Source organism: Bombus vosnesenskii, unplaced genomic scaffold, assembly GCF_011952255.1.
Source record: "Bombus vosnesenskii isolate JDL3184/JDL3185 unplaced genomic scaffold, Bvos_JDL3184-5_v1.1 scf7180000013305, whole genome shotgun sequence".
NCBI classification, from domain to species: Eukaryota; Metazoa; Arthropoda; class Insecta; order Hymenoptera; family Apidae; genus Bombus; species Bombus vosnesenskii.
Window position 1 is genome coordinate 278,415 of NW_022882954.1, and position 11,296 is coordinate 289,710.

Consider the following 11,296-nt stretch of genomic DNA (forward strand, 5'->3'; position numbering starts at 1 on the left):
TCAAACGAATTTGTAACGAATTATTGTATTTCTTCAATGTAATTCGCGATATAGAATTCTTGATAATTTAACGACAAACTCGTGTAGACAGTTTGAAACATAGGAATCCTAATAAAAATAGTTTCAACTTATTTCGATAGGTATCGTAACATTCACATATAAAATTCAAATTATTTTGCTATATTATGTGAATTTTCTATAGTTAACGTCATATACTTGCAACTTTGTAGCTTATATTTTTTTCATAGAGGTGGCGCGCTAGTGGACTCAAGTACGTCAAAGCAAGGTTTCGTGCGTGTTTCTGTTGTATTCTTTAAGTATATTTAGTTGTGAATTTTTGAATTTTTGCAAATATTTTCGAGTATTTACAATACGCGACTATGGTGTATTAGTGGAGTGTATATCCTAGTTCATATTCTAATAACGAACATTCACAGTATAATTCTTGCAAATGATTGCATTGCATTCACGGTATTTGTAAACTTTTGTTCGGTATGGAGAAATATGTCATAACTTTCAAGTAATATTTTTCATACTTGTTCGAATCTTTTAATAATAATTTTTTAAATGTAAGAAAATAGCAGTGTTTTCTAAATATCATAAACGTTCGATAGAGAATAGCAGAAAAATATCGAAACGATATTTCGCTTTTCTTACACACGCCTCCCCAGGCTGCCATTACACAATTTTATTTTCAGAGAATATTTGGGACCGCGCGAAATGCGGTTTGTAGAGTCAGTGTTTGCTACGTAAAAGTATTTTTCAATATTTTCAAATCACGATAGTTTTGATTAAATTCAATCGAATAATAACACGCGAAAGTAATAAAATTTTATGAAACAAATTTGTACGCGATATTAGATTTCTTGTTCGCCGATTATGCTTTAAGCGTTCGTGGTAACGTAATCTTTTATTTTTCTTTATATATATACATATATATTTGAATGTTCGTTTTCGGTATTAGAGTCGGTGCATCTCTCAAGAGGATAAAGCCTCTCTAGGAGCTCAAGAATGTAAGTAGTTTTATGTATTGTATTTCAATTTGCTCAGTTTTTTGTATTTTGTTTGAATTATTCTTAATTACAACATAAAAGTGATCGATAATTTAAAAAACTATAAATGTTTTTTTAATTGAAATTAAGTCTTAAAGTGTTAACATTCAATTACAATAAAACTGTTTGATACACATCAAAAATCACTGAATTCTCAATTTTTTTGATTATAAACTTTTATGTTAGAATTTCAATATACACTATTTGTTAGAGTTTATTAGAATTTCAGTCTTTATCATCGTTAAAGATCCAAGTTTGTATTATGTATTAACAATATTCATGATCTCTTATGTTTTGTTATAGACATATCACTGCTTCAACTTCTTCATCTTCTTTAGGACTGTTCTAACGGTGGCTCAAAAGCCAAGAATGTAAGTATATTTACATATCGTACTTGAATTATGTCTATTCTGTGTATTTTCTTTCAACACTATCAATTAAGAAATACAATTTGATTGAAAATTTGGCAGGTTAGGATCTTTTGAGGTTATTCTTTCATTAAAATAAAATAAGTGTTAAAGTCTTAATACCGAATTATGAAACAAATGACTAACATATTTCAGAAATCATTAGATTCTTAATTTTTAGATTTTAAACTTTGATATTAGAGTTTCAGTTTTTATGCTTATCAAAGCTTATTAGAATTCCAACCTTTATTATTACTAAAGCTACTAAAGTTAATAAACCTCTATTTTTCATTATCTCCAACTTTTCAAATAATCAGCAATCACTCATCGTGTTTTGTTTTGTAACAGATTATTCGCAACCTCTATTTCCACCATTGGATTTTTAACGGTTCCAGCCTGATGTTAGTCTTCCTGACGACATTCGCTGAGATAGCGCAGTATCGATGGTAACGTCCTCTGTTTCTCCGCTTCGAACGGTGAGTCGCATGCATTTCTGTCCCTCCGGTCACTCAATCATGTCGTAGGATGAAAGGTCCGAATCGACACGGGTGACTGGTTGTATTGTGTAGAATTTCTTGCGAGCATAGTGACCGCGGGTATTTTTTATACCCGTGAGTAGTAACATTTTTTTCAAATCTTTATTTATATTAGTTCAGGATAGGTCTTCTTGCATATCGCGATTATAGTAATTGGTTTTTCAATAGCTAGTTTAAATATATACATTTGAGAATATATTCATGGTACTTATAAATATGTATATTAGTATTCGGTATAAATATTTGCAGAAGGCAAATATCTACGTGAATATAGCTGTATGACATAAATATACTTAATCTTAAGCAATGAATTTTAGTATAATTAAGAGATATTAAAACGATCTCGTTTGAGCATTTTCTAGTGGAGAAATCGGATACCCTCCGATTTCGTTGTTATGAAAGCTGCAGTTGTCACTCAATGATAACGACGATACAGGCAATATACGAAACAATGAATATTCCTCAATTTCATTTTCTCTTTCGTGACAATATTAAGTCACGTTCGTTTATTTCATTTTGGCTAGAATTTAAAATATGAGTTAAAATTCATTTTTTCCCGTACAAGAATGTGTGAAATTTTACGTGCAAGAAGACACTTCGCGACAGGCAGATTTTTTAATCAAAACAATAATTTTGACCACTGCTTCTGCACTTTCGAGTATATGCTTTGATAAAGAGATCGCCTGGGAATATTTCTTTCTTAGTAATATATTTAGAGTCAGTTATTCCATTTGATCGAGTCTCAGTCTTTTTCAATTAACGCTACCTTTTTGCAATATTAAAATTTTGTTCTGATTTATTAAATTAATAAAGTAGAGTTACTTGGGTACTATTAAATTAATAAAGTAGATTTAATCAGATACAAAGTAGTAAAATATAAAATCAAAGAACGTTAGTCCGTTAAATAAAAATTACACAAACTAATCATCTTTTTAGATCAGGATTTTCAGGTTTAACCCTTTCCGTGCCCATTGTCAGGACCTCATTCACGTGCCCAGGTGCTACTTGAATGGGAGAAAGACATTGGGCACGATGATCTAGAATTAAGTAATGTAATAATTTGTCAGCGACTGACGATGTGTTAGTGTATCGTGCACGACGTATTTTCCACGTTATGTGTGTGTGTTGTTAGGCCGTGGAACTGCGTCGCTTTTTCTCATTCGTTAAAACTTCAAATATTAAAAATGTCGAGACATATATCGATTCAATTTACGTCTCGATAGAATCACAATTTCTGATAATGTCATGCACACGATTAAGTGCAATCACGCTTTAGATATTGCTATCAATTGCATTTATAATACCAAGTTTACTTACATTTATTTTAACGATATCATTTCCTCAGACGTGTTTTATTACGTTTTACGCAATGGTCACTAGCCTTCGTCAGTCGATTTCAGGAAAACGGTAGGTACCTTAGAGTGTGCATGGTGTGTGTTAAGCTCGGGTGTCGGAGGCGTCCCGGGACGTCCTCTCTAGTGTAGGACCTTTGCGCCCGAGCGTTTGTGTGAGAACCGTGGAGCGAGTGTGTTGGTGTGCCTGTTTTGCCATTTTTAAATATAGCGCTAGGTAGGATAGGTAGTATACTTTCTGGTATGTCTGTTAATTATAAGTAGGTAGGGCCGGGCAGGTTGGCACAGTCTCTGGTCGGGTAGGCGCGTTTTCGCGTGATCAACCTGTTTCTGGAAATCTAATTTGAAAAATTGACGGTGAAAGTGGCACGAGTAGAGCATGCTCTCGTCTCTGGTTTTGTCTATCGATTTTTTTGAATTTCGCGGTCGCGGTCGCGAGTAGGCTCCAAACGAACGTTTATTGCTCGAGCACTCACATTGCGAGTGGGCAACGATCACCGCTGTGATCGTTGGGGTTAGGTTGCGCCCAAAGAAAGAAGAGGCTATGAGCCGAAGAGGCCCGGCAAACTGCCATTCAAGAGGGCAACTACTAATGGCTCTCCATCCTTTGGATCATCCAGAGCATGGAAAGTCATTCTTGTTACTACTTTGTCACTATGCTCGTTTTTAGTATTTGTAGTAGTAGTAGTAGATTTTTTTTTGTCGATGTACATATCGGCCATTATCACATTGGGCAAATCGCGGTCTTTTTTATTAGTGTCGCGAAAGAGATTAATTACGGGTTGAATTAGAGTTGCGAAATAATATCTCGGCTTTTTATTAGTGTCGTGAGAGAATGATTATGGTTTGAATGGTTGAATTAAAGCGAATTATGATATCGCGATTGTCTTTTGCAACTTTTATTATGAATTTTTAGAACTTCTTAGAGAATTATACGGATCCGAATTTACCCCGCTTTATATTGTTTAAAATTACATTGACAATGTCAGTTAAAACCTAATTTATTGCCATTGGAATCAATACTAATGGTCGTTCGTTATTAAAACCATGATTTTTACAATTTTTTTCGATGACAATATTTTCAGTCTTTTAACAGTAATGTAGAATATTATAAATACTTGAATTTCGTTTGCATGAATCAAAGTTCATTCGCGATCATCGTTCATTTGTAACAAAAATTTTGCGCACATCTTTCGACTCATTATGTCGAATAAGAAATAACAGATAATAAATGTTAGACGAAGCAAGTGATTTTATAATAATCGGTTTTTCTCTCATCTTAGTATGTAAATCAAATTTTTAATTTTTGATTCAGTTCAAATTCAGTTGTTTAAAATTGTTGCTTTCAATTTTCCTAGCTTTGATTAAAAAGATACAAACGGTCCTCTATTTTTGCTACAATTTGCTATGACGTATTTGGTATGACGTGGTAGTAAAAGCATAAGATGGTAGTAAAAGCATGGCATAGTAGAATGTACGTATTATGTAGTCGTTAATTCTATATGGCACATATTTCATCTTATTCTCTTGTTCCTTTTGTTTAACCCTTAATCATAATTAATTATTATAATCAAAATGAATTAGTTTTCATTTCCACGACAATAAAAGACGAAAATTTTAATGTACATACATACATGTATATGATATATATGTAAAGCAGTACCCCATATAGAATTACAACTAGATTCAGATTTAATATAATTTATGGATTTTAGGTTTTCATGCGTCTTAGGTTTCTAGTTTTCGCGTCGGTTTTTCTTCTTAAACCTCCGTTTGCTGTTTATTTTGAACATTGTATAAACGCACACCAAGAGGAGTAGTTTATTTGATGATGAATAAATTTTAGATTTTTTGCGTAAAAGGAGGATGGGTGGGTCGCGGATAGGGTGGCTCTCCACTCAATCGGTATTATTTGATATATAATTACTAATTGTATCACTATAGAGAAAACAATTAATTTTATAACTGGTGTAATTATTAATTATATGGCAAGAAATATGAGATAATTGGCTGCGATCCTGACTAGGTGTTCATATCAATGCAACTATAGTATATTTCATCAGTGGAATATTAATAATATTCTAGAATTCAGTAACTCCGTCCAAACCATCGTAGCTGCCGATACCAGAGATCGAGGATTAAGATTTTAAACCTAAGGAAGGTTCTTCGGTGATTTGGAAAGCTTCTAAGAACTAATAAAAATAAATAAAGTTTTTTCCCTACACTCGTTTCAATAGCTGCGAGAACTGTTTCCTATACAAATAATCGTCGCGCGACTTTAATTTCCGAAATATATTCGGAGAAACCTAAAACTTAAATTTAGACCACGATTACGTTTCCTTCTGCGGTAGGCGGCCAGATTTTTATGTAACTCGATCTAAACTTAGTCCTTCAATTTTGATATTGTATAAATAAAAAAGGAAAATAAATTGACTATAGATCGGGGCAGAGTAGCATCCGTTACCCGGCAACGCAAACGTGAAATAATTTCCGATGAATCGGTTGATGTATGGAGTGTTACACTTTATTTTCAATTGGTCTAGAGTCAAATAACCAAGTAATCAATATACCTATCGTCATTGAAAAATTGTTTACAGAATAAAAATTTGTAAACCGGCACGTACAATATATAAATACATTAAGAAATTTCACATGTTACGAAAAGAAAAGAATACTACTTTTGATGAAAAAAAAAAAGAAAAAAAAGAAAAAAAAGAAGAAAAAGGAACAACTTGCAATTTATTATAAGAAATTGCAAATATTGCTGAAAAGTAATAGCCATCCAGGAGTCCGGATGAATTTTCCAAAAATTCTGAAATATATACGTGTCATAAGCTGTCACTGTGTTTTCAAGGCTCTGCCATTCATGCACCATTTCTCGCGCAATTCGCTCGTACTCATTCATGGCCCGTTACTCTTGAACTCTAGGTACGTACGCGCACGAAAGCCTCGTTCATGCTAATTTTATCGTTCGCGGATACGACGTCGAATTACCGCTGGCGAGTCATTATCGTGCATTTTGATAATATCGTAGCGCGTCGATTATCCATGGGGTTTTGTTCGGCGTTCACGGTAAACGAGCGTGCGATATTTACACCGGTATAATGGTCGATTGTTTGGTCGTGCATTTGCCGCTGGTTGTAAATCAATGAAAATTTAATCACTTGATAATTTAATCGATACGCTAATTACACCTAATTTTATTAATAACCGAACCAATGCGACGCATGCAGAAAACGTAATGCTCGGTTATGAACGCAAATCTCCTGCTTATAGCTCGTATAGGTAACTTCACAATTGCGATGTTTCCTGTTTAATCATATAGTGATTATGATTTTCTATTTCTCTCTATACCCTTCGTGCTCCACTCGGCCGTATTATTTTCACCATTTGATTGGATTTATATCTGTAATTGATCTGTAATTTGCGTACGTATGTTGGGCAATTCGGGCGAATCCATTACTCTGACTATTGATTGCGAAAAATAATCGTCCATTATATAATGGTACCCGATGGTCAATATTATTATTTTTCATTTCAAAAAGACAGTGTAAATCAGAAAGAAATTCCTTACTATATATTTTACATCTTATTAGAGTACCACTTTTGCATCGTCTGGTTCGAATTACGACGTTTCCCGCCTTGTTATCAAAAGAAACTCATGGAATTATGTATTTGACAATACACCTATGAAATTATATTCCCTCTGGATGTCATATTTCACGAACATACACACAGATACGCTCGTGGCCGTGCAACTTGCATTTTCTCGTTTACTTCTTGTCACAAGGAAAGAGAAGAGAAGAGATGGTCCGGTTTCAGAGCGAAAGAATAAAAGAAAACAGAAATAGAGAGAATTTCAAGTATATCTCTTCCGTTTCGTTTGTGAATCTTCGTAGGATAAAGAAGCGATTCGAGGGACAAGAAATAAGGGAAAGCGGTCGGAAAAAGGTTGGTGATAAATGTTTCAGAGGCCGACGCAGTGACAAAACGTTTCGGGGTCGAGAAGTCACGATTCGGAGTAAGGATACCCCATGTCTCTTCCGACGACACGTAAAAATATATGATACACGGTGTGTCGTTCGTGATCCTTCGATTTCAGCAATATATTTATTTCTTTAATTACAAATCGCAGTTCTTTTTCTTTTTCAAGGCGGGTATTTGATTGAGTGAGTTCTCAGACACAAGTACACTGTATGTAACGTTGATCAGGGAAATGTGTAGTGTGTTGAAAATTTCTACTAATAATAATTTTAATTTTGCACAATTAATGACAATCATGCTTAAAACAATAGTTGTACGTTCGTTATACAATTTTGACATAAAGAAGTGGCTTTTATAAATTGAACCAATATTATTAACGAAATTTTACAAGTCATTACATGTTACACGTTATAAAAATCAACAAATCACCTTGCACAACTCTTCACACGCAACGAATAAGACGATCCTGATACATCTACATTGTACATACTCGTACATCATTTGACAATCCTGTATATCGTTACAAGTTACTAAGTTTTCATTACTATTAAATGACATCTATCGAACACGTTTAACATTTATAATTGACATTTATAATTATAATACATTTAAAACGTTTTAATCTTTTTTATAATATCAATTATTCCTATATATCGCACATATTTGACAAGTATCGTAATTTAAAATAAATTCAATCCTCTGTTAGAGCATCAAAACGGTCAAAGAGGAATTTTAAGGGTTAAAAATCAAATATTACGAAAATAATATTTGTCCGTTGTTTCCTAGAGTTCATTACTTTCCTCCAGCTTTTATATTAAGTATATATATAAATAATTTTGTTGTAAGCTTCCAATTAATTTTTCGCGTTTCTTTCAAAAACTAGCTGGAGATATGTCACTTTTAAAATACACGTGCGGCATGTATTTCCATAAATATCTAATTTCCATTCGAATCGTACGAGCGTCGGGAAATTTTTAGCGAGACGTGCAATATTGCTCGTTCATGTTGGACACGGATTCCTTAACGATTCGTGAAATCTCAACAAAGGCGGCGATATATTTTCTCGAGTAGAAGAAAGTCATATAGAACGTGAGGAAATAGCGATGAGAAAGAGAGAGAGAGAGAGAGAGAGGAGCGAAAGGGTGATTCAACTCTTTTATTACTTGCTGTCTCTTGATTTGCCCCTTACTTCTGGAAAGGGAAGAGAGAGCGACGTTGAGGATAGTCGGGTGGCATCCAGACAAATTTCAACTGAGCCAAGAGCTCGTAAAAGCTCAGCCTCCTATCCGAATATCCCCTGCCACCTAAGCCCATCGGGGTGAATGTGATCCTGTAGGAGCGTATTTCAACAACACAGGGAAGGGGGTGTCCGACGACGCATTTTGGCCAATCGTATAGCTCCTTTAGAAGAACGGACCTCAACCCCGTGAACATCGTAAAGAGCTGCAAATTGCAGTCTGCGAATGAACGAACGGAATATATAAAATTTGGCCGACCGCCATTTTCACTTCATCCACCTTTCCACCAGGAAACGAAATCTCCCGTGAATAGCAAGAGTTTCATCGATATTTTTTGCAATCACGATGTCGTTTTTGACTGTCGCGTAGCAAGTTAAACTTTACCTTTAACTAGACAAGTTAAACAACTCATTATTAGTAATTATTTATTTACAAAGATAACTTTTCTTCTTGTTATACCTTTTTATTATACTGTAAAGGTCAGTGTAATTTTATATTTTTATAAACGTAATATAATGTATAACGTGTAAGTTTAAAACGATGAATAAATAGAGAGTAGAAGCATAGTATAAAAAGCTTCGAAGAATAAGTTCAAAATGATACTTAAAGTGGAAAAAAAATGTCTAGGACTACATTTGTTTCAAAACTTATATAATCTTTTGATTAGATAATTGGACGATTTGATAGGAAAATAATATACTCGATAAATCGTTAATTTTCAGATATCCGAGAGAACCGAGTCTAAAAGTAAACTATTTACTAGAGAGATAATGTCAGAATTTCAATAAATTACTTGACCAGTGCAATGTCACAATTTAAAATGGCATTGCTTTAATACTTTTTCAGATAGTAATCGATAAGTACATACGAATAATATCGTATATCGATAGTCTAGATACCCTGATGGTCCATAGATTATTAGTTACGCTTTAAAGGGGGAGTAATTTTTTAATCCCTAAATGATCGAATAATTTCCTAGATTTCTTAAATTTCTTCAATTTAGTCGAGACACTCTTTTAATAAACTGAAAGTATAGGTATCTGAACTGGAGAAGAATAGAGTAGAATATTTCTACGTTTTGTGAGTACAGCAAAAAAATTTGCAACTGCCCGGTCTCTACCCTTCACTGTCCGAAATGTTCTCAGTAGGACAATACCTTGGGTTCCTGTGCGTTTCCCAATTTCACCCCGTATGAGCGGGTTTTGTCCGCATCCTATTGCTTTCCTTGCTTTTTTTTACTGCTTGTCCCTCCTTCTCTTTTCCTGTCTTGCTTTACTCTTCTTTTTTATTATCCCTATAGATTGGGAAGTTTCAATGGACTTTGCTCAATAGCCTGTGCTCCTTAGTTGCTTCGAAACTAATAAACTATAAATCCACCTTCTTTCTTCCGATGTTTCTTTAACCCACAGCGAACCTTGGTCGCAACTTCCTGGCCAATATGAAGCGGCACTTGCTGCGTGGACAAATATCCAGAGAGATAAACGTATCTTATGCTGTCATGGCTAAGAGTTCAAACAAAAATTTGCATTCATCACGGTATAAGATTATATCGTCACATAGGAAGTGCGTCATTCGATCCAGTTCTATGGCGATAGCTATGTTTTTACGATGAATATTACCTTGCCTTTATAGATGTGGTAGCATTATCTTTCTACTTGGTAGCTTTACGATACAAAACAAGCGATTTCCAACGTTTTCCATTTCATGGCACAAATAAACTCATTACTAAAATTCTGCGGCACAGCAAATCGTATCGTATCGTATCGGAAAATAATTTATACCTAATTTTTTTCCTCAAGAAAGGATAGATCACATTCGTTGGAAGAAAAATCGATAGAAAATTAGTTCGCTTTCTTTTCATAACTATAGAACCAGCATGATAGAATGTATTCGAAAAAAATGGTACTCAGGATACAGAATAAAATGACCTCTATTGACCTCGAAACCATCCACTTCCTGACTGAATCATTTTCTACACGGTATAACAGATAGTTTACTAGTTTACTAGTAATTTGCATTTATAGATTAAATCAGCTTGTGCATATATACATACATATGTAGTAGAAAATGAACACTTATACCAAGCACTAGCGTGGCGTCACCGGCTGTTTTGTGTCTTTTAAGGAAATTCCTTCAAATTCCCTTAAAGTGTTAGAAATAAGCAGAACGCAATTTTTAAATTGACACGTGTTGGTAACCCGTTGAAGAGTAACGTTGATATGAGAAAGTAGTACATGCGAAAAAGGTGAACATCGAATTGTTTCAAACAGATTTTGATACAATTGTTTGCTCAGTATGATCGACAAGAGAAGAAAATAAGCTGGCGGTCTTAACGGGAGTCACGTAGGGAGACTTAAGTCGCAAACAGCTTCCCCGTTTGTCGGATCTATTAATTTAATGCCGTGAAATCACTTTGTTTTCCTTTTAAACAACTTCATGATGCGGTACGATACTAGACGCTCGTCATCGCTTATCGAGATGAAAAATATCATGGCAGCTTACAAATTGTACGCTAAAGTATTCGACTTGCGTCTGGATTTAATTTTCCGTTCACGCATGTATTCAACAAGATGGAGGAGAACGTTTTCGGAAACCATTTCTCTTCTCAGGTTAAATGGAATATTTTCGTATATCGTGCTAGTACACATACACAGTTTCGTTTCGATGTTTATATTTCAAGTTTGTGGATATTTGCATATATGTTACGAATTCAGATATTTTATTTCC